The following is a 24084-nucleotide window of genomic DNA, read 5'->3' on the forward strand; positions in this document are numbered from 1 at the left end:
CTACACTTTTGGACTCAAAAGAAGCATCAATCACTATCTATTACCACCAAATTCTATTCAAGAACTTACATAATGTATTAAGTTGAATTTTTTATTCATAAAGAGATAAATTTATTCTTTATGTTACCATCTTAAATGTTTATCTACTTGTGTTTGAAATTCTCTTAGCATATATAGGAAAGTCTCTGTAATTTATATGAGTTCATTGTTCCTGGCTTGCTTAAGTAACCTTACACTTAATCAAATATTTGTCTGGGTATACATAGAAAAAAGGAAATACCTTTAGCAAAACCTTGCATATTTCAGTGGATTGTAGAGAACTTCACAAAGTTTGCAAAGCTGATAGTAAACACTGACTCCTACTAGAGAGAGAAAAGGGGTAATTCTATGCCACCTGCCCACTTCACCCAACAAATCTACGGAAATCCAATGGATACACCTATGATACTATATGGGTAGATAAATTGCCTTTGATTCTAATATTTAGAATTAGGTTTGATAAAGGGCCTAAGTACTATGAGTATTCCAATAACTCATGCTAAAAAATATTTCAGCATCAGTAATATTAAAATTTGCAAGGAGTTCAGGAATGTCTTCAAAGTCTTTAAGCAAATGTTATGCTGAAAGAAAAGAAAACTGCTGAAAGAGAAATATCCCTTTAAAATGAGATCTCTGGAAATGAAAAACTTAAGGTAACTGCCAAACATCCAAACTCCCCACCCTCTACTTAATAATGGCACCTATATTTCACCAGAAATAAAATTTTATTAGTAACATGTCAAATAGGTTTTAAAATACAATTACCTTTCTTATTCCTTTCAGTTTAAAAAACAGTCCAATAGAAACTCTAAACCATGACCCAAATATTTCCAAATGTGAAAAAGACATATTTTAGATTATGTAACAGATACACATTTTTCCAAATAAATGTTGTAGAACACCATCTGCTTGATATTTGGGCACATTCCCACATAACTAAATTTCTGCTTTTCTCCTTTTGTTAATGACAAATTTATGACACTATATTTCACAATAGCTATAGCAACAATTTATGACCAAAGGAGAGCCTGACAAAAATCACTTGGCATGCTCAATTAGACAATTTGTGCAACTCTCTCATCTACACTAAACCTTCACCCTTTACCCAGACACTATCAACTGAAGAGAAAAAGGAAGTCCATAGTGAGAAGAGGGTGTCTCGTACTTTAAAATGTCCAAAAGAAGTTGAAGATCCTAGTAGCATTTTTCAGCTCAGGGTATGAGCATCTTTAGCATATCAAGCTACTTATAAGTCTGAATAGAATACTTTTATCAGATTTTAGCTTATCTAGCCAAAGGAATAAATTGGAAAATTCTTGCAAACCCTGGGTAGAATTTGCTTCTTCATGTTGTCAAGTGAAGTTTCCTTATCTGAATAAATTTTAGGGGGAAAATAAAACAAAGATATTTACCACATGTCATTTCCTCACTGATAAGAATGTACAACCATATTCCTTTGCTTCATGTAGTATAGATAAAATTTTTAAATGCACAAATTTCTGTGTATTTGTAGCCAACTTGGAAGAATAGTTTATGATCATTAATTTTTGCTTTTTATTAGTTTTTAATAAATAAAACTATACACCTGCTCGAGCAAATCGATGATCAACAGGATGACAGTGATGACAGTGATTAAAAATAGGCATAAACTCATATTATTTTTAAAATATAAGGGGAGAGGAGTTGAGTGTATATTTTGCTTCAAGTGATACAGAGACTCAAAACTCCAAGTTTTGTTAATGTAATAGTCACCCTCACATCTCCTGGGAGAAGAAAAACTCGGACTCACAGGCCACATTTCCACATCTCCCCTCTTCTAAAAAGAACCAGTGTTTTAACAAGATCTCCAATGACTTAGACACACAAAAAGATTGGAAAGGTACTAATGTAGAAAGTTGTTTTTTAACAGATCTACTTATCTGTAGAGCAAGAATTGGGCAAATAAAAAACAACTCTAAAGGTTAAAATTTTTGTTTAAGACATTTGATCATGAATGTAACAAGTTTTTTGACATGGCTCTTTTAATAAAGAAACTTAAAATCAAAAAACACATTATTGGCATGTAGTAATCACATTTGAGAATAAAAAATATACATTACAGAGCCGTATATTACATAAATATCCATGAACTTCTTGACTTAATTGTATACAATCTTCCATTATTTCTAATCTGTGATTTTTTTTTTTAGGAAATCATATACAGCTGGTCACTTACATTGAATTGCAAAATCATGATTACTTTAGAGGACAATTATTTATTGACCAAGTATAACAGTTCTAAAAATAATTATATTAAGAAATTATAATTAATTCTATTTCAATACACTCTGGAAATTTTTCTTAAAGAAACTCAATCAGTACTGCAAATTGCTGTTTCCCACGTATCTTTGTGTTCATTAATATCAATTTCAGAGGGGAAACAGGGGTTTTACTGAGATTTAGAAGGAGAAGACAGTGATGGCTGGAGTAGCTGTATAAAGAATACTCTAAATTTATGGAAGCAGTTCATTGGCACCAGACAAAATAAAACTATTCTGCTATTCTTGTACATACTGATATACAAATCTCAGACTATGATTTTTTGACTATTTCTCATTTACATTAATATCACCCTGATTGCCTCTGTAAAAACTATGAAAGCTAGGGAAGCCAGAAGAAACTGTTCTGTACTTGAACTTGTCTCTTTTCCTCCCCCTATGACCTCTTGTACCCCAGCGATGAGCTAAGGCCAAACATGTTTTTCTTTTGCAATTCTAGTTTGCAATCAAACTTGCAAGTACAAAATATGCTGCAAAACATACTGTACACCCCTATAGCTCTAAGATCTAGCTCAGAAGAACTTTCTTTTTCCTGTGCATCTTTGTAGCTGCAAATACCTTCAGAGATACATGCTTGAAAGACACTCTATAGTTTGAGAAATGCAAATATTATTTCCAATAAAACATCTTTTAAAATAAAACTAAACTCCCACCCCTCAAAGAACAGCTTCAGCAAATGGATTGTGTATAGTTCCTACCTACCATATCTCCCACCCTGAAAAATTTCTGGGTCATAATAGATATTCAATATTCGATAATGAATTCTTTCAACAGAATTTATTCAATCTTAGGCTATACATTGAAATTTGATCAGGATTTTCAACAAACCCAGGCTTACCATTTAGTCTTTTCTCCAACTTAATTTCTACTGTTTCAATGTTCTTATCTACCCAGGATCTTAGTTTAAAGATACTTCACAGTAACATATTTCATTGAATACAGAAGAATCTAGTCCCTGGTGATTGAATCATGGGTGAATGAAAAAAGTTATGGGTAGCAGTATTTGGAGTGTACAGCCAATACAAGAAAGCAAAATTGTATAATTATGTAAGCATTTCTCTCACATGAAACAACTTTCTCTTTCACATACTAATCCTGTTCCTTATTTTTTCTGATTCTCCCTTCTCATCCCCTTCCCTTTCTTTTACTTGTCTTGTCTCTTTTAGAAGATTGTTTTTAGGTCTTTAAACTGTTTAGTCAACTGCCTTTGCTCAACATTTTCAAAGGTACTCAGATTTTCCTGCCATCTTTCTTCTCCTAAAGATAGCACTTGCCACCTGTGAAAGGATATCCAGGTTCAAAAAAAAGTTGTAGCTGGTGTCTCAACTCTTGCTTCTACTATAATAATAAGCATGTGGAATGGGGTCAGCAGAGCATGTCTGTGTAAGAGTTCCTTACAGATCAGTTCTCCATGGAAAAATGACAATAGTCTTATTGGTTAACTCAGACAAGTTCACAGTTTAAACACAAATCATTTTTAAGTCAAGGTAACATTAGTTTACTCCTTATCTACAAATAGTTCATTGGAAAAAATTAAATGCCTTAGAGAATATTTTAACCTGTTTTGAAATCAACATTTAAAAATAAAAGAAGCATATTCACAGATACTGCTGGTTTCTAAGATAGTTCCTTTTCTCTAGAGATGACTACACAGATCAGAGAGTTCATTTAATTGTGTCACCAAATAAAACATTTAAAATATTTTGGGTTCTTTGACCAAGACTTCTAGCTTTAAGATTTCTCACATGCAATAAATGTTAGAATTTCATAATTTACTGAATATTTTTCCTCTCTTCTATTCCAAAGTATGTGGTGCATTTCTTACCTCAATTTCTAAATATAGCATTTTTCAAGTCATATTTATTATCACTGTTACATGTTTTACAAATACTGTTGTAAACCAAGCCAAATATTCATTTTATTAAATAACTTAAACCTATTAGAGACCAAATTCCATTTTAAGTTATATGGTAGCATAATTAGTCTGTAAAATTTAGGTCTTATTTTTAATATCCCTATTTTCAAATAAACGTACTTTTAAAAGAAATGTTCTAAAATTTAAGGAATTTTATAAGTACAAAAAAATGATCTAACTTTGGTGTCAAATTCTCCTCTTAATTTTTAAATATTTTATTTGTAGTTCAAAGCTATCTCACCATTCATACTATATTGTCTTTTAAAAGAAGCTGCAAGTCTAACTTTTAAGTTAGAACTCTACAGCTTTAGTTCTAATTTTGATTGGGCAATTAAATAGTAACCTAATTTTTATCAATTATGTAATTGATAATATGTGTACATGTATATAGTCTTCAATAGTGTATGGTAATAAGGCTTTATACCAAATGATCCACATTAATCACCCTGAAGATTATTAGAGGGAGCAAGTAGTGAATCAAAACTAAAATGAAAATTATCCTGTATAGGGGTAGGCCCTCTTTGTTACAAGACTGCATTCAAACAGAGAAGATAAAATGTCAATAAATCATAGTAATTAAATTTATGAAGACATAAGATTACTGAAGTATTGGAATATCTTCTCTTAAAGGAGTGCCTTTGATTATTGGTATTATGTAGAAGTTGATTTGAAAGCATGTAAGAAAGTAAAAAATTCCCAATCCCAATGTTCCTCTAGTCCTCTGCAAATCCTTATTTTAGATTCTTATCTTTATTAGCATAATCTCTCTAACACTTGCTTTTACTTCTTTGGTATTTTCTTGAATATACCTTTGGCACCTAGTTTTCCCAATCTGTTTTATCAATTAACGACAAGTCTTTAAGTGGTATGCTCCATAGGACATAACTCTGGACATTGAAATCAGACATCACATTCAAACCTCAAAGAACATATTATGAACCACTTTAAACAACAATTTCAATAATCTATCCATTTTGTTAAATAATGATTTCTTGATTGCAAAATATAGGGAACTATTAAACTTTACCACCACAGGCATTCTGAAACATTTTGTCAAATATTGAATGATCAACTATTATACAAAAATCAGTGCAAAGTTTTATCCAGGCAGCTTTAAATGCACTCTTAGATGAAGAAATAATGTTATGTTTAATTTCAATTATCACCAATTTTAGCAGATAATATTTGTTTTAATTATCAACCTATTAAAAGCAAATTTTACTTGCCTATCTTTTTCCTGAGGATCACAGCCTATAAAACTGACATCATAAATAAAATTCTAAAGTCTTAACAAAAGATCCACCACAAATCTCAATTAATCCTTAGAACTCATTGATAGGCCCATCTGCAAGGCATTTTATTAAACTTCATCTTTAGAGGAAAGTCTATCAAGCCAAAAAAAGAGAAAGTAAAATGGATGAGTTTGGAGTGGTCTGGTTGTTACATTCAGCAGTTGAGTTGTAGAATATTTGCCCCATCTTTAATTCTCACTAAAGGTAAAAGAAGGGCTTCAATTATTTGGCACAATGCTTGACAAGCCAAAGCATTTGAGAAATAAACTTAGTCTTCTCATTATTTACAGAAATTACATTAACAATCCACCCTTAATCTTCTAGAATGATACTGTATCAATTTGATCTGTTACTTTTTGTTTCTCTCCACTGACTAGCAGAATTTAGTTAGAAAGAGGGAGATTGAGAATTTTCACAGTTCTTTATGAACTCATATTGGTCCTTTCCTACATCTACACATTTTTATATTTTAAGGGGGGAAAGTCGCTTTTATAACACCTATTTGCTACTTTAAACATGGGGACATTTTGTCGATTTTATTTGATGACATTAAGGACTGCTGAGTAATAACCAGGGTTTTCATCAATCAGTTCAGCATGCATCTCATCTTTGATCTCAAGTGCATTGGTAATTAGTGCCTTATGTTAACATCTTCACTATAAACAGTTCAGGCATTTAGAAACATAATAGACTTAACAGTTACTTTAATTCATTTTATAAATAAGCAACTGAGAATTTTGCTCCAAGTGGCTGCTAGTATAGCCCATTCCATAAATGGCATTCTCCGAAGCATAAGGCACAATATGATATGAATGCAGCTCTTCATAATAGAGAGACTGAGAACAGCATTCCTGTACCATAAACTTCAGCCGTTTTCTTGTATCAGAATAAGAAGTCTTATAACAGGGAGCTTCTTTAAAGTATTCATAGCTCTCTTTCTCCGTCTCTAGATGTATCTTCCTCAGCAAATTGTTAATTAACACAGACCTTCTTAAATAGGTTTCTGGGTCTTCAAGAAACCTGAGCTTCTCCAGAGAAAGTTTGAGAATGCAAGTTCTGTCCTCAGGCAATATCAGGTGCTAGAAAGCAAACACATAGTTATATCTACATAGTTTTATTTGTTTAACATATTATTAGAGTTCAGTTACCATGTTTATAATTGTGCTAATATCTATGGTTTGTAAAACTCATTTTTAAATGTGTCACTTTTATTTTAAGCACTATAATTTACAATACTATTAAGTGACAGCACTTCGTGCATAAGAAATCCCAACACAACACTCTTAAGTTTTTGCCCAACCTCACCTGCCTCACCTACACCGACTCCATTCCCCACCCTGGTAAATTCACACAGTTCTCATGCTCTATTGTCTTTGGACACTTAATAGTCCCATGCTATATTTTTTTTATATTCCACATACAAGAGAGACCATTCTGAAGTCCATCTCCTTTTGCATTTTTATAGTTTTGATGTACATGTATAACTCTATATATTTTTAATGATTTTTAAAAAGCAGAGTCTTTTCGACTGAGAAAATGTATAAAAATGAAAAACAATAAATGAGCAAACTCTTACTTTTGGAAAATACCCATGGCAATCTTGATGTAAATCTTCTTCTTCTGCATATTTTCTCTTAAAGTAGGCTACTTTCGACGTTGTTAATGTATATAGTAATACTTTTGTCTGATAAGCTAAACAAAATGAAATTGGAGAAAAGTCAGATTATATTGTAGCAAGAGTCATGACAAAAGTTCTATTTGTCAAAGTAAATTGATGACCCCCAAAGTTAAGTTCTTTATTGTCTCGGCAGTCAGTAATAGCAGCTGAAAAACCTATTTGGAAGCAAATGCTATCATTGAGACCATAAACATTTATACACTCTCTACAATGGAGATTTATGTTTATTTCTCTTTTTACTCTCCTTAAAATGTTGACCAAATCTCTATTTAACATCATGTCATATTTTTGTCAATGTATATCCCCAAATGAAGCTGACTAAACTAATAATAATAAGAAGAAGAATCATCATCATCATTTATTGATCATCGAATTTCTTGAGCGGTCTCAGTAATGTCTCCATTCATCCTAGCCCTGAGATTTTAGAAGCCTCTCTTTATTTATCCTTTCCAGTGGTGCCACATTGGACTAATAAGGAATGAATTTTCAAAATTTTTTAGCTAAACTAATTTACAAACTACATTAAATAAAATTGGGTTATTCAACTTAGTGTAAAATGATCAGCAATACTTTATATTTTAAAGAAATAAAATGCCTGTAGACAACAACTTCTTATGATTATAGAGTCTAACCTCCAAGTCATAAGGCTTAACGGAGGTTTAAGTAAAATTATGACTGGTAATCTTGACCTGACCTTTGTTCTTTCCTTTAATACCATTGCTACTAAGGATTCCGATTTAAGGAAGGACACTTTTCTGAAAGCATATTTTCATGAAAGGGTAATTTTATTTTAAAAGAGTTCCTAGTATATACTCTAGGTGGTGCTCCTGCCACAGACAAGAAGTTGGTTCACTTAGAGCTTCTAGTTAAAGTGTTGAATGAATTTAGGATACAAACAGAGTCTGGATTAGTACTCATTCAACCTCTGGGAGTCACATCAGAAAGTTCAAAAATCACACTTTTACATTTAACCTACACCTTTAAATATACTAGGTTGATTTGTTAATTCACAAAATGAGTAGTTTATTAATGTGTTGATTAAAACAAAACTTGAGGACATTCAATGTTTTGTATCTAAAGTATTAAAACTTGTAATTATTAAACATTAAAAATTTTACTACCCAATAATGTGCATCATCTATTTTTCTTTGTACTCAGTGGCATCTGTATAATTCATTCGACCTGCAGCTTTTTGTAGCTATATGGTTTTCCTAAACCCTCAGGAAAGTCTACAAAAATCATGCCTAAAGAAATTCAAAGTTTTATTGCCACCGCCATAGATTATAAGCCAAAAAGTGCTTTAAATTAGAGGTAGCATGTTTTGTAAGGGCAGATTTGTTAGTTTCTTTGTTTGTTTGGGGGACACAAAGCAGTTGCTCAGGGGGAACTCCTGGTGGTGTACTGCTGGACATGGGATGCTGAGGAAGAAATCTGAGTCAGTGACATGCAAGGCAAATGCTTCCTCACTGTACTATAGCTCCGGCCCCCTAAAGGCAGAATTTTATAAGAATTTTAAATCACTGGTAAGTCTGACCTAAAAATGATGAATGTGCATAACCATTCATAATCACAGCAAAAGCAGTTGTGACTACTGTATTCCATAAGCCCAGAACTCAATAAGCAAAGCTCGACTAATAAAGAATTTTAACAGATTTTGAAAGGTTAGCAGAAAAAGAGAATAAAGTTGATTATATTGAAAACAAAGGAAACATCACAAAACCCAGTATCTTAGGAACCAGTTTTAAGGGTTGGTTTGGGGGCTGAGGGTTGGAAGGGGGAGGGGAGGGTTGGCTGTTTTTTGTTTTAGTTTATTTGGTTCTATTGTGGGTTCTTTTCCAGGGTATGTGTTTTTGGTTGGCGTGGTTGTTTGAATACATTTAGGGGGGCCACACCCAGCTGTGCTTAGGGCTTACTCCTGGTCCTGTCATCAGGGATCTGTCCTAGCAAATTCAGGGAACCATATGCTGTGCTAGAACCTGATGGGCCATGTGCAAGGCAAGCACCCTGCCACCTGTACTATTGCTCCAGCCCTTTAATATATCTTTAAAAAATTTGCTCAATTAATTATTGCAACTAAGTTCTTTTAAAACTATTTAGTAAATGTCTCAGTGACACTCAACTGTTAATGAGCATCAAAGCGATCCTTAAACAGATTGCTGGTTCCCACCCCCAGAGTTTCTAATTTGGTAGGTCTGGGTTAGAAGCAGAATTTATATTTCTAAGTCATTTCCAGGAGAGGCTAAAGCCTTGGACCTGGGGACATTTTGAGAGGCTCTATGTCATAATATGAAGAAAGAAGAGTAGTAATACTACAAAGGCAAGTTTAAAAGCAAGGAATTTAGCAAGTCGACTGATTAGAATGTCAAGCAATAGGCGTAATTGAGCTGTGTTGTCATTGCTACATTGGGTACACTGGCTTAAATGCCACAGCAGTGTGAACAAAACCAGATTGCCTTTTAACTAAATAGTGAAGAACGAATGAGGTGATTTTTCAACATAAATTCCTAAGTTCACATAAAAAGTGTCAGTGAATGTTTAGCATTATAAGTTGGACAGGTCCATGGTTTAAAAAAATAATAAGATCCACTGAATTACTTTGAAGAAAGGAGTGAGGAAAGGCTCAGAAATGAGAATATCTTTATTTTTTTATTTATGATCTTTATTTTTCCGAAGTAATGCAATGGATATAGTATTTAACTGATTGAAATACTTTAAATTAATGACACCAGTGAGGCGAGGTGGCAGCTTGGAAAACCAAATGTCAAATACAACAAATGATACTTTGGGGAAGCTATTTATATTTAACAGATACACACACACACACACACACACACACACAACTACAAGTTTCAGAGAGGTTTGTCTGGTTATCTTCAAGCAATTAGCCTAAGATACAGAAAGTATCATGACATGAAAATAAAGAACAAATTCTCAGGGGTCAGGGTGCTAGATTTGAGCCCTGAGCTCCATGGGCAACAGTTAGCTACTTAGTTTATTGCTCTTAAAACCCCCAGGTGTGTTACTGAAATGCTGAAAAGCTTTCACAGCTGGGATCAGTTTGACAATTACCTCTTCACAGGCTGTTTAGCTATTTAAGATATTTTCAACACAAAATTTTGAGAGAATGCTTTTAGCCACTGTTAAAGTTAAAACATATAGCAAACATAAGTTTCAATATTGGCTTTTTTGGCTGAATTGAAACAAAAAAAAAACACCGAGCTGAAAACTACTTATTGATTACCTGGTTTAGCTCCCAAAGTTTACCAATAAGGAACTCAGTGATTTACAGTCTGCTATGCGGTTGAGTTTGAATTTTGAAATCAGCTGCAAATGAGTTTGAATTCCAGCTCTGTTGCTTCTGAGTTGTGTGACCTTGAAGAAAATTACGTAAACTCTCTACAAATCTCATTTGCAAAGTGGGGATAGAAATAATACTGGCTCATTGAATGACTGAAATAATTCATGGAAAGTGACTGGCACTGAGACTAGCATATGGTTTGCACTCAATCAAATTCTAGATTTTATTAGTGCCAGTGGGCACAGATCAGTCACAAGGATGAAATCCCAGTCTGGTCTCCAAAGCTTGACACTAAGTCCTTCTACCACTCTGCCTCTCAGAAATACTAGATCATAAATAAAGAATTAAAAAGCTGCAAAAGAATATTTCGAATTGTCAAGTTGAAAAATACAGTCTATGAGAGCTGGAGAGATAATATAGTGGTTAGAGCACTTATCTTGATGCAATAGACCCGGGGTCGATCCTTGGCACCCCATATCGTTCCCTGAGCACCACCAAAAATAATCTCTGAGCACAGATCCAGGAGCCAACCCTGAGCATCTCTATTTCCCAAAATAAACAAATAGAAAGTCCATGAACTGTAACAGTTCAAAGAATTAATTGCCTCTAGTCTTACATTTTGGGTAATAAAATGTGAATTGTTTTTAAATATCTGATAGTTCTTTGGAGAATTAAAAATTTCAAAATATTCAAGAAGGTCTACATGTTATAATCCATAAAATATGTGTAAATTTATTTAATTCATTCTCCTGCAACTAAAAATAAGAAATTAGGGGCTGGAGTGACAGCACAGCAGGTAGGGCGTTTGCCTTACACGAGGCCGACCCAGGTTCAATTCCCAGCATCTCATATGGTCCCTTGAGCACGGCCAGGGGTAATTCCTGAGTGCAGAGCCAGGAGTGATCCCTGGGCATCGCTGGGTGTGACCCAAAAAGAAACAACAACAACAACAAAAAACATAAAAATAAGAAGTTAAACCTAGTCTACTATTCAAACAAAACTGATTCTTCTGCAATGAAAAATAGAAATTCATTCAACCTAGTCTGTCATTCAAATAAAACTGATGATGAAACAGACAAGAATAAATAAAATGACTTTTCTCATTAAGTGCCATCAGCTCTGAAAACAGCATATAAATTATAAAACTGAGACTGAGAACAGCATACTAATGATAAAACTGAGTCAAGATGAATCTAAGCTTACCTCTAAAGATAAAATGACTAACACTAGCACAAATATTCAAACTATTTTGGGGAGGAGACTAGGAGGCTATTACCCAGTGGTACTTAGAGGGATGCTCAAGGTTCTGTGCTCAGGAGACCAACCCTAGAGAGACCTCTTGTATGCAAGCATGTACCTAGCCCTTTGAGCTATCTCTCTGGTTACTTCAAATTGTTTTTCATGTAACCACTGGATATACAAAATATCTTCACTGGGATCAATTGTTTCAAAAAGTTCAAAACTAACAAGTTAAGCTACAGAACACAGAATAACCATTCCAATCATTAGAGTTCTAGCAGTACAGTTTTTACATACTTCTTTAAATAAACATTTAGAATGTAATTATCAACAATTGCTCAAATGTTCTTCCTTCTTGTTCTGCCACTGCCTCCAGACAAATAAAATCCTATTATTGTAAGAGTTATTTCATTTGGTACATGACCCAGGGGCAGTACATTAAGGATAGATCATCAGAAAATTAATTTACAAACACTCAGAGAAAAGACAATAGTAAAAGCACAATTCCTATCATAGTATCTGTTCTTTGTCTAAAACTGTAAAAAGTCTGAGAGATGATCAAGTGATGAGTTTAATGTATCTAAGCTTTGTTCAAATTTTCATTTTCTTCACCACAATCTTTTGATCAATATATTACAAAAACTAAGTTGAGACCATCTCATTAGATATGAATATCTGCAGCCACAGAGAAAAAGATGTTTGATCTATAGAGAAAATGAAGGAGGTTCTAGTCCTCTATCAAAATGTTATAGAAAAGCTTGGTCTTGTCTTCCACGCTCTCATCAATTTCCCTTTATATGGTATTAACCTGATGCCAGCTTTAAAGAGTATGTGTACCTTTCTATCTAAATAATACCTAGTGGCAAAGCTAATAGACATCCTTCCGTAAGGACCATTACCACTTTTGTCTAGTTATCCCACTGTCCCTGCTAGACATTCTCTACAATCTTGCTACATGACTTAAAATATTTTCACATAATTTTCTAGTCCTATTCTGACTTTGGACAAAATATATAATTTTAAATAGACTGAGTGTTCTCAGGGGGTAAATGGGAAAATAAACTCATTGTTTTACATTTGAATTAAATGAAATAATGAAATATTTTTGCTTTGTTTTTAGGCCACACCCAGCTATGCTCCTGGCCCTGTGCTCACTCCTGGTGGTTTTGGGGAAACCACATATACTGACAAGGGTCATATAAGGGTCAGATGAATGTGTGGTAAGTGAATAACGCCCTATACTATCTCATTAAATATCATTCAAAATCACTTACTCAGTGTATAACATGTAATTTTTATTTGTAACAAATATTAGATATAGTTATTTTAGTGGCCTCACTCGAAAACAAGGTTATGTATCCCATGAATCAGTACTACACTATCTGTTGGACATTTGTCCTCTTTAGTATTAAATGTTACATTCACAATTATATCCAAAATAGTAGTAGTGTCACATTTGAAGCAGTAATGCTCTGTCTTTAGCTTTATTGATGTTTAATAATATGCCATCAATCTTCTCTCTCATAACCCCTTGTCCAGCACCTTTCTGGATAATTTGCTCTATAGAAATAGAAATAAATACCGGCTTTTAGCTCTGAAGCAGTGTGGCAATCTATTTCTGCAGATTTCCCATCCATCTTGAGCACATGATTTACTCAACCAGTAGCTCAGAATTACCAATAAGTTGAAGCTTCTAGAAGACTTTCCTAGGAACTTCTAGAAATACCAAAAGCCATTAAGGGTTTCTCAAGCATTGTCTATGTTGCTTGGGATGGTCTCAGAGGCATGGGCCATTAAATAAAATGCTACCAATTCTGCCAGCCCGTATTGTTTGACAAATAATGATTTTTGAACCAAACAGAACATCATTGAATAAGATATGATCAGCCATGTAATTGGAAGTTAACTTGGATACTACACCAAAACAGAACTTCTGCCATGATATGGCCCATAGAGAACAAATGTGGTAGACTTTGTGGATAAAGTTACTGATTTATGGTCCTTCAGAAGCACATTCCTTGTTTCCAGCATGATACTTCCTTTCATTTTATCTTTCACCATGGAAAGTCAAAATGAATCAGAAATAAAATTGGCAAACCAATCATGTTGCAATATGTAAATTCCAACAGTCTGCCAGAAATATCGAGGAAGATGCTATAACTTCCTTACATACCCAGCTCTCTGGCTGTGTTTTAACCTCTAATATATTAGAAGTCATGAACTTTTAAAAAGTACTTGATCTACATCACCGTCGTCATCTTCCTCTTTGATATGACCATAGATTTTGGTATATCACCAACAGCATCTAGTCATTATAAACATCTCATGTTTTGATTAACAACATTGAGTTTTGGGGTTGGAGCAATAGCACAGTGGAGAGGGCGTTTGCCTTGCATGCGGCCAAGCCGGGTTTGATTCCCAGAATCCCATATGGTCCTCCATGCACCGCCAGAAGTAATTCCTGAGTACAGAGCCAGGAGTAACCCCTGAGCATCGCTGGGTGTGACCCAAAAAGCAAACAAAACAACAACAAAAAAACCCACTGAGTTTTTTGAGAAAAATCTAATCATAAACTTTATATACTAAGAATATATGATAATTTTTTCTGCAGTTAGATATTTTCTGCCCTCAGTCATATGATTCCTAAGTTATATCTCCATCTGAAATTCCTCTCTTGGTAAAATGTTGTTCAATTGCAAGTAAACTACCTTTTAAAGATCTCTAGGTACTTCATTAATTAATATTATATTCAAATTTAAGCACAGCCCCTCCACTTGAAGTGGCCTTATTTCCACAGCAGATATGGAGAAGCAAGCCCAATATTGGTAAATCAAGTTGTATATGGGGATAAAAATTCATGCTCTGTATTCTTGAATACTGATTTTGGTAATATCTCTAACTTTTCTTTAACTCATGCTATCTTTTTTATAGTATTTATAAAGCAAGACATATTTTGATGAACATTCACAGAGAGGATTTCCCACTTTAAGCCTGACTCTTCCCCTTCTAAGTATCATTGACATTTATAAGACTCTTGTACAAGACCTAACATCAAGATTTTCCACTGATGAGATGAAGCAATATAGTACAGCAGATAGGGTGCATGCCTTGTCCACAGACTACCTGGATTCAATCCAGGGAAGGCACATTATATGATCATGTGAGCCCTGCCCAAAGTATTCCCTCAGGTACAGCCAGGAGTAATCCCTAAGCACTGCTGGATGTGACCCACGTTTAAAAAAGGAAAAAGGAGACATTTTGTTGTTGCACCCTACATTCTGTAATTTATGATGTAAAATGTTTTTAATTTCTAACTATAAAATTGTGTTACAATACTAGACATAATTGTATCAGGTTCTTAATATTTTTCATTAAGATCCTCCTATCATCTCCACTGAGAATAACTGCAATACACTAGATAACAGTTATTAACATGATTTTATAAGGAAAAATTAAACAACAATTATGTGTGATTAAAACAGTAATATTTTAAAAACCATGCTGACACTCTTCAGGTAGATAACATGTTTAAAAGTGAATAGAGAGGAGTGATGGACAGGATTGATTCCCTCCAAAACACAAACTTGAAGACAAAGTTCTCTGTTTTACTGCTGAATGGTTTTATAGTCATTTTACTGCTTAGATCATTATTTTACTTAAGTTTTTCTGGATTTTGGAAGCATGTTGTTTTGACAAACAGAGCAATCTGAATTGGTTGTGTCTTGGCTTTAGTGCTATTGTTGGGATATTGGTGTTTTGATAACTAGGGCCAGCTGGCATGAATCCTCAGTGAAGAGGCCAGATGTGAAGGGAGGCAAGGGCCTCGGAATCTTGATCAACTCTTTCAATATTTCTCCTTTCAAAACATTTTCTAGATTCCAGGAAAGTAACATTAAATAAAATATTAGACTTGGGATACCTAAAATCTTTCAAACAGAAGTTATATCTTGGTTTCAGTTTTAACCTTGCTTGATCTCTCTTGGCTTTACCTAAGGCATATTAGCCTAAATGTTTCTACCTCTTTTTTAACCTGTGAAATGTATCACAGAGCTGAAATTCAAATTGGTGAGTGGGACAAGATCCTTAAAAACACATTGGTGAGATTTTTCCCACACTCTAACTTGGGGTCCAGCAATTTCTCTGGTATTAAATGCTTATATTAAAATATAGGTTTAGCTTATTTTATATATTTAAAGCTAAATATCATCATAGCATGCTGATTAATGACTTTTAAAGGATACATTCATAAATATTAAACAGTATATATTCTGTACATTATAAATCCATGACAGTATCAAAGTTAAAAATTAAAAATCTTTTACACTTGACTGTTTTTAATTTTGACAGTGGTCTTAATGAAAGGGCAGACTTGTTCACATAAATTAAGGAATATTGAATGATTTCAAACTTCTATGCATACTACATAAAATATAGGATGCATATAAATTACTAATGAAAAAAACTGATACATATACATAAGACAATACTAGTGGTTGCCTTACTCAAACTTTTCTTCGATTGTTAGCTTGAACAGATGATGTATATATCTCATGGTGAATGACAATAAATCTTATTATTCTTTGGTTTTGTTTACCACCAAGAAATATAGTAATAATGATGGAGGTAGCAGCAAAAGAGTGGGAAGTTCTGAATACCAATTAAACCAACACATTTAATAGTTAAAGTGTCACCTTTAATGTCCAAAGCTATTAAACCTCAGATATTTCAATAAGTGACTATGGAGACAAATGATATTAAAATCTTGTAATACAAAAGTGATACAACAGGACTACTATAAGTTTTCAGATAGGGCTGGGTTTTATTTGGGGGGTTGTTTTTATTTATTTTTTTGAAGGGTGATGCTCAATTATCTGTCTATATTAGGGAAGGCAAAGAGAAGGAAGAAAAACACTATGGTATATTTTCTTGGATTCAATGCTAATTTTCTAGGTTGACTACCTATAGGAATACACAGGGAAAGCTCTTTACATGATTGAAAATTGAGTTTAAAATCCTTAACACTCATGGGTTTCTATCATCATGATCTTAGTGAAAATTAAACTTAAACCAACATCACAATCCTCTCTCTCCTCTCTCTCTCTCACTCTCTCTCTCCTCTCTCCTCTCTCCTCTCTCTCTGTTTCCTCTCTTTCTCTCTCTCTCTTCCTCTCTCTCTCTCTCTTTCTCTCGGCAAACGGCAACTTGGAGAGGTCTTTATTTTCTTCATTCAAACATGCACTAATGAGGCTATCAGGCTTCCGCTTGACATAGTCCCTGAGCCATACTATTTAATCTCCCCCTTCCCATTCAGATGGAACTTCAAGGGGGAAATCTGCCAACCCACAAATGTCCTTTCTATAGAAAACCACTATTGACTTCTACCCAGCAACCATTTATATAAACAAACCCTTATATTGATCTTGTAAGTTATGGTAATGCTACATTAGCATTTATTTCTCGATACATATTTAAACAGTAATTTCTTTTCAGCTAGTGATTACCTGGTAAGGCTGAATCAATCTGAAAAGTGTATCTCTAGGATAGCTTCAGAATATCTGGTGAGAGTTCCCCTTTGCACAGCAAGCATTTCTCACAGCCACCAGCTCATGAATGGTTACCTGAGATTGTGAAACAAGGAGACATTTACAAATAATCCTGGAAGAGTCAGACCTCCTCTGAACTGTTTATTGAGTCAGAAGAAAGCACTAAGACACTACCAAAGATTTTGAAGTGGGGTTTATCTGGATCAGATAAGTAAATGTAAAGCTTCTAACATAGAATTCTTTCAAATATACTCCAGATTGAATTTTAAATATGAAAGAGCTTGGCTATTCCAGCCATTTGAAATAATTACTGTTCTCACCAATGATTTACTGGGAGATTATTTGGGGGAGATTATCAGCAGGTTAATTTCCCCACCCTCACAATTAGAGCCAGATATATGCAATTTAATGCTAAGTGTTTTATTTTGTCTCACTTCAGGAAATATTCCCTCTAAAGTTAACAGCCCAACCATTCAGTCAAAACAGACGTCCTGTCCTCAGTCATCCTCTGGAATACGCACTATTTCTCACAAGATCTTAAATAGCTAAATGACACTTCCCTTTGAAGACTGTTTTTCTTTTAAAGGCCATGTTTTACTGCACCTTTTCTACATAGATGTATTCTTACAGATCTCATCATCTTCTATATTTAGAGAGATGAGCTTTCCAAAGGAAGATCAGCAGCCAATGAGGAGGATCCCATTAAAAGAGAGGTGAGTTACTATGGTTACTTTTCAGGAGATTGAGTAGCCGCGAAAGGCTGCTCCTGGCCAAATGGACCCTTTCCAGAGTAGGACCGAAAAAGAATGTTGCTCTTCATACGCGTCGATCCGGTAAATCGAGACTACGCGATGTCATTTTAGTCTGCAGCTTGGGCTTGCTGTGAGCACTTCCAGCCCCCCAGCAATCTGAGTGCACTCAAGTAGCAAAGTCAAAGGCAACGCAAGGAGGGCTTGCAAACTTCCCAACACAAACCTAACCGCAGGGGCATCCTGGACAACCAAGCCCAAGATCTTAAAACATTAAATCAGATTATTCGGGACCACTAGGCGGTCACTTTTCAATTACTCGCGGGGCGGGGAGGGAGCCCAGGAACATGTTCCCGTCGTCATTTTTAATGAATGAGCTACAGAGAAAGGCATCTGGCTGCAGGAGTCCAGACGTACCTAGCGAGCAAAGGCCACTCACCGGGAGGCTGGCGCATGCACCTGCTTCGTAAAGGAGAGGGGTTCGCTGCTCCCTCCTGTTTTTCCGGCGCTGTCACTCTTCAGACCAGGGGGACGACAGAGACGGCGACGACGGCGGCGCGACAGCGGCGGCAGCAGCAACTGCAGCTCAGCGGGCAGCCCAGGCTCCTGCAGGTCCTTCCCTCCAGTCTCTGAAGCGCCTCTCGCTCCGGGTTCAGAACGCTAGGCGGGCGCGCAGCTGTTCTCAGCTCGCATTGGACCAGAGGGAGCAGATGTTATCCGGTTGCTAGGAGCGTTGCTAGGAGGCGATGACGCCCCTCCACGGCTCACGAGCAACTTTCCTGTAGGTCGAGTGCGCTGGCGGAGGCTTCAGGGAGCAGTGTTTGAGAGCAGAAACCAGGAAGGGTGGTGAACTACGAGCCCCTCCAACAGGGACAGGAGGGACTGGGGTTCTTGCACTCGCTAACTGGCGTCCCAGAGAGCATCTAAGGAGCTGCGGGTGGGTGAGCACGCAACGTTGCACGCAGGGCTTGGGGCTCTGTCCTGGCATAGTCTGTGCAGGTGATGAGGGCCGCGCATCCACGGGCTGGGACACTTCCTTTATTCTCTAGCTGGGTATCGCCTTGATAGGGAAACGATTTGCGGACCAGAGTGGGGCAGGCCTCTCAGCAACGACGTCAGTGCTTTGAGATGCTCAGATTTCTTCTGGGATGACCTTGTTTTATAAGGGGCAGAATCCTGGGCAAAGGGGAAATGGAGATAAGACCTAGGCCATGTGTGGGTGATGAGTTTAAAAGCCTCTGGCTTCTGCGACTCTTTTCCCCAATGTGTTTCTGTTTATGTCTGCAAATTTGAACAGTAGATAGATTTGAAAGAGGGAAATACTAACTTATGCATGAAAATCAGACCAGCCTAATTCCTTCTGGGGTTGTCTGTGGCTTCTACTGGCATGGAACCAAAGATTTCTGGAAAAATGTTCCTGTGGTCTAATATATCCCATTTCTTGAGGCTAGAAAGTCTTCATTGTGAAACAGCGGTTAATTAAAGTCTTCAGGCTAATATGCAAACATCTTAATATAAAAAACACACAAAGAAAGGAGTCTGGAGAAGGTGTGATTTAGTCATTTACACTTTAGCATAAATTTACTCAAAGCTTTGTATTCATCTCTGATATCTCACTCAAGCTGGTTTTATTTTTCACCTTTGCCTTTTGCTTGTTTTTGTTGATGTTCAGTAGGATTATTATTCCTGAGCAGGGGGTGAGGGAATGCACATCAAAAGTGGCAAATTATGGTAGCCACCTTTGGCTAATAAATGAAGGGAAGATGACAAACCTAATAGAAATTTTGCCTCAAGCTACCCTCTGAGACTGAGTCTCATTGATGAAAGAGATACACTGCTTCCCTGACTCCCTTAAGGGTCAGCCCAGGGCCTGAAAGGAAGAGTGCTAGCACCCATGGGATTCAATTAAAAAGAGAAGTTGCTGTCTTTAGAGCTGGGGCTGGCTGCTGTGCAGTTCTGTTGACTCCTGCATTGCAGACATTCTGCAAGGCTGGAGGGGATGCATAAAGTGGCCCTGCATATCCCCAGGGCCCTTGTTTCCTCAGGTACTCTGTACCAACTTAATACATATGACAAAATATAGAGTTAACAGTTTATTAGTGCTAAGGTTTAAAGAGTTGATTACCTGTGTTAATTCAGCTGTGAGTAGGTTCCTTTTACTATAAACTTGTATGTACATATATGCATCTACATTAAAGTCATGTTGCCTACTTAAAATCTTATACTTTTGTCAATCATATCTTAATAAATCTGAAAAACTGAAAAATTAAAATCTGGAAGAAGCAATAAGTCCAATGAGGTTTAAGATCTGATGGTACAATTTCAGTTGTGAGATAGGAAAGGAAGCTTTGAGACAGGTGATCATGTCAAACTGGGAGATGGCCATTCACAGAAAGGGAAGAAAGGAACTGCCTTACCTTCTTGTCTAGATATTACTGGGATATTCTCCCCTTTTCTCTTCAAGGTCCAGTTAAAGTAGGTAGTGGTCTTTTTCTCAGGTTCTGCAAGTGGGAAAGTTTCATATTCATCACAGATATTTTGTATGTGTATATATTAACATGACTCTTTCTACTGTCTTCTACTCAACCTTCAAATTTTAGTTCCACTATCATTTCCTCCTAATGCTTTTCCCTTACAGACTACCATTAAGGAGATTAACTGTCCTATTGTACCCAAGCTGTCCGTATCACAACACTCATCACACCAGATTTGAACCAATTCTACCTTAACACTGGGTCTTCAGACCTCACATATGGCACATGCCTGCTTTATGAAAGATCATGAAGATCACAGCAAAATGGTGTATGCCACCCTGACTGGATCAGGGCTCCTGTTTTCACCTTAGTTGTGGAGCAATTAAGTGGGAAGTTACACAAGCCAGGAAAAAAGCCACTACTTTTTTGTTGTTTGTTTGGTTTGGTTTTTTAATTAAAGTTGAAGAGGAGGGACACTATCATAGGGATAGTTATTTTCTGGCTTTCATGAGACATTAATGATGAGGCAACAACTTATTTTTCTTCTCAGAGCATCTTACAAAGGTCAGTACCTGGGAAATAATCTGTAAGTCCTTTATATAGTTTCCATTTGTTTTTCTCTCATGTTCTCAAAGTAGTGTGTGTTATCTGAACTTAAATGTTTCATAGTTCCTTAATATAATCCTGTCCCTCAGGTGAAAAAATCTTTTATCATTACCTGCTGTATCTATGGAACACAATAAAATATATCTGTTTGGGGAGCAGTTTGCCAACTTTACCAATATGGCAGCACTTGTAGTTTATTGAAATAGATGAGAAGTCTTCTTTGCTGTTCTCAATATAACTCACCTATTTCCAAATTCCCCTTTTCCTGGGATCACCTCAAGAAAAATAACAGATGTTCACAGACATGAAGGAAAGGTCAAGGTAAACTTAATCACAGAGTTGCTTGGTGGCAAAGCCAGAAAATAGAACAGAGTAAAAGAGTTTTATATTGACTGAAATACGTCTGCAGATAATGTTTCATAAATTCTTCAATTTTCCTGGCACGTGATTAGAGAAATCTTTCACTAATTTTGGACTTTAAGATTAACTATTAAAAAGCTATACCTGGGGCTGGAGCGATAGCACAGCGGGTAGGGCATTTGCCTTGCACGCGGCCGACCCGGGTTCGAATCCCAGCATCCCATATGGTCCCCTGAGCACCGCCAGGAGTAACTCCTGAGTGCAGAGCCAGGAGTAACCCCTGTGCATCGCCAGGTGTGTTCCAAAAAGCAAAAAAAATAAAAAAATAAAAAGCTATACCAGTGGATGAAGAGATAGTTACAGGTGTTAAAGCACTTGCATCCCACCATCCCCAATTTGAATCCCTTTCACCAAATGTCCCCCTGCACATGGTCAGAAGTGATCACTGAGCACAGAGCCAGAAGTAAACCCTGTGTATGCTCACACAAAAAATTATGTTGATAATGAAAATTGTGATGACTTTCCAGGGGCCTGAGACATAGAACAGTAGGTAGAGTGCTTGCCTTCCATGAGGCCAACCCAGATTCAATCCGCAGCACCACATTTGGTTCCCCAAGCACCAACAGAAGTCATCCATGAGCACAGAGCCTGGAGTAAGCATCGAGTACTGCTGAGTGTGGCCCCCAAGCCAAAAATAAATAAGCCTAAAAAACCCTTTCCATCTACCTGGGAGTTGAACTGAATTTTAATTATTAATCACTGAGACTTGTCCCTTCTCGAGACCATTGCAAATGTGATGTTAATCCTGTATTCTGCTCCTTATACACTTGCTGAAAATAATAAGATGTTTTATTTCATAATAGAATGAATAGTAAAATTCATCAGAGCACTCAACTGTGACCCAGTTTTCCTCCTGAATCATGTGTCTGATTGTCCCTGGTGAAGGCCTTGGGAAAATATAGACTTTAAACTTCGCAGACACAGAATGTGATTTGACTAAACAATAAAATGTTATTTAACACAGTAAATTTTTAGTATTTACTACAAAAGACTAAGAGCGTCATAGATGGTTGTATCAATTATTTTAACATTTAAGGTTGGGCAAGTCTCTGTTGAAGCAATGTCAAAAGATAGCAATCATTTGTCAAGTTTTAGGTTATACAGATGGTTTATTATAAGATTAAAATACTGGAAAATCTGTTCCCTCTTAAGTATTCAGCTTTTCTTCATTATTTTATGTTATTTGGTTTTTAATAACCACACATGTACATATTTACTAGTGCACATACACATGTGGAAACGCTCTACTTTGTTCAGGCCATCAGCTTGAAACACTTTGCAGTGGCTTTGGATATGTAAAGTCAAATGATCTTTAACTGCCATATCTTCTAGCTCTCCAAATGTGCTGAAATTCTAAAATTACCAGGGTAAACAATTACAAACCTAAATCAGCCCATAATCTTTTAGTGCTACCATGGGTTAAGAAGATTTTAAGTTCCAAATGAACTTGAAAGTTAGGAAACTCTTTTTAAGTAATTACTCAATCGTAACATTTGAAAAAAGATAATTTTTAAAATAAAAGAAAAATGTAAGTATATACTCTCTAGATTTCAAACTGATTTATTTTCCAATACAAATAAATTATTGTTCCCAGGATATTCCTTCCTTCCTTCCTTCCTTCCTTCCTTCCTTCCTTCCTTCCTTCCTTCCTTCCTTCCTTCCTTCCTTCCTTCCTTCCTTCCTTCCTTCCTTCCTTCCTTCCCTCCCTCCCTCCCTCCCTCCCTCCCTCCCTCCCTCCCTCCCTTCCTTCCTTCCTTCTTCATTCCTTCTTTCTTTTCTTTCCTTGCTTCCTTTCTTTCTCTCTCCCTCCTCTACTCCACTCAGCAATCACTTCTAAAGTAGCTCAGGTTCATATGGGATGCAAAGGATTGAACCCAGGTCAACTGCATGCTAGGCAAGTTCCCTTTCTTCTGTACTATCTATATAGCATGCCCTTTTTAGTTTCCTTCATCCTACTCAGGATCACCAATGCCATGCCACCATATGACATATTGTGTCAAGAATAGAACCCTGGGCCTTTATATGTAAGTCATGCACTGAGTTTTTGAAACTATTTTCCCAGTCCTTTGAGCTATCTTCCTGATACCTCTAGGCATTCTTAATTATATGTGGAAACATGTTACTAGTACTGTGAATGGAATCTGGTTATATCTGGAGAGAGAAACCTGTTAGTTTGATTCCTTAAATGTAAATTTAATCCTTTATGCCTCTTTTTCTATTCAGTTTGCATAGTCAAATATTTCTTCAAAATCTCTGTAGAATCTGAGGTAGCACTCAGTCCCTGAGATGTTAAGAAAGGAAGATGTGGCAAAAAAAACCCACAATTTTTTCTTGTGATATCTAACATTTGGATTTGTTTATAGGAACAGGTAGTATTATCTCAATAAACTCAGTGGGCAAACATAGTAAAAGGTTGTTAATCCCTGAAATATATATATTTTTTCTTACTATTTTATTTTGTTGTTTTGGCAATGTCAGCAATGTTTTATTACTAGGGAGGGATAAAATTATAG

At 36.0% G+C, this 24084-nt stretch overlaps 1 long non-coding RNA gene across 1 annotated transcript; it reads right to left on the minus strand.

The window, feature by feature from the left end:
- Positions 1-745: 745 nt before the first annotated feature.
- On the minus strand, positions 746-19201 carry LOC129403424 (uncharacterized). Its single transcript, XR_008629245.1, has 4 exons — positions 18511-19201; positions 17281-17397; positions 7141-7256; positions 746-6643 (listed from the first exon to the last, which is right to left on the minus strand). It is a non-coding gene; the product is annotated as an uncharacterized LOC129403424 (long non-coding RNA).
- Between the last annotated feature and the right edge of the window lie 4883 nt (positions 19202-24084).

The sequence above is a fragment of the Sorex araneus genome, chromosome 3 (genome assembly GCF_027595985.1).
Source record: "Sorex araneus isolate mSorAra2 chromosome 3, mSorAra2.pri, whole genome shotgun sequence".
In the NCBI taxonomy this organism is placed as follows: domain Eukaryota; kingdom Metazoa; phylum Chordata; class Mammalia; order Eulipotyphla; family Soricidae; genus Sorex; species Sorex araneus.